The sequence below is a fragment of the Etheostoma spectabile genome, chromosome 15 (assembly GCF_008692095.1).
Source record: "Etheostoma spectabile isolate EspeVRDwgs_2016 chromosome 15, UIUC_Espe_1.0, whole genome shotgun sequence".
Taxonomy (NCBI): Eukaryota; Metazoa; Chordata; class Actinopteri; order Perciformes; family Percidae; genus Etheostoma; species Etheostoma spectabile.
Window position 1 is genome coordinate 7,218,823 of NC_045747.1, and position 1,140 is coordinate 7,219,962.

Consider the following 1,140-nt stretch of genomic DNA (forward strand, 5'->3'; position numbering starts at 1 on the left):
TCTAACTTTCTGTGACATATTATACAAATATCTAATCTCTCATCTGATTCCTTTTGGAGATTATTTTCCATCTTTTCTTGGCTTCTTTATGCACGTTAATACAAATTTTCACCTGGGTTGCCCATACTTTCAAGCCCCACTGTAAGCTAACCTGCAGCTAACTGGCAGTAGCTTCATGTTTACCATGCGGTCATGAACGTGGTATGGTACAAGTAGGAAAATTAGCAAATTTCCCCAAACTAGAACTGTTTCTTTACGAGAATCAACTTAACACAGTGTAACTGCATTTTTTCCATTTCAACAAAAACAACAAAAAGAGAGAGAGACACAGACCATTTAACATCTTTATTTGTTGCAGGGGAACGCACAAACATTTTGAAGAAAAAAATGAATCACCTTCAGTGATGCACAATGACAGATTTGTAGCAGCAGAGCTTCACTGCTTGCAGGACTGGGAAAAAAGGGCTGTGTTGGATTTGCAGTCCAAACAGGTGCTAGAGAGCATGATTTAAAGAGATTGTGGGGGAGATCAGAGCTCTCGTCCTTGCAGACAGAAAATTATATATTACAGCCTTTCTTCCAGATTTATTATTAAAGTTTCTTCCGCAGAAATCCCCCAGATATTGTTATAAATGTAAATGGTCTCTGTAAGATTACAATATATATCACCTTCAGAAAGGAAGTGTGACAGTGAATCTGTGGATCTTGGTAATCTGAGCGTGAAGTGTCAGATTTATGATTTTCTGCTATGCTTGAAGATACTGTGCTGTTACGGGACGTGACAGGAGGAGGACCCAAAAGCAGAGTCGGAGCAGGCGGGTAGAATGGGAAACACGGACGGAAGGAACAAGAAAACGTCAGGAACGCAGACGCACACAGCATAACAGGCTCGAGGAAAAAACAATGATGCAGCACTAGACAAAGGGAACACAGAGGTTAAATACAAGAGGTAATGAGATAATGGGCAACAGGTGAGACATCAGGTGAATCACATCAGGGCGGGGCTGGACAATCAGACAGGCAAAAGCAAAGCTAGACAGGATCAGACAAGACAGGAAATCATACTACAAAATAACACAGGGAATGGAGCATACTGACGCTTACCGGAAACAGGAGACAGATCAGGCACACAGGACCGGG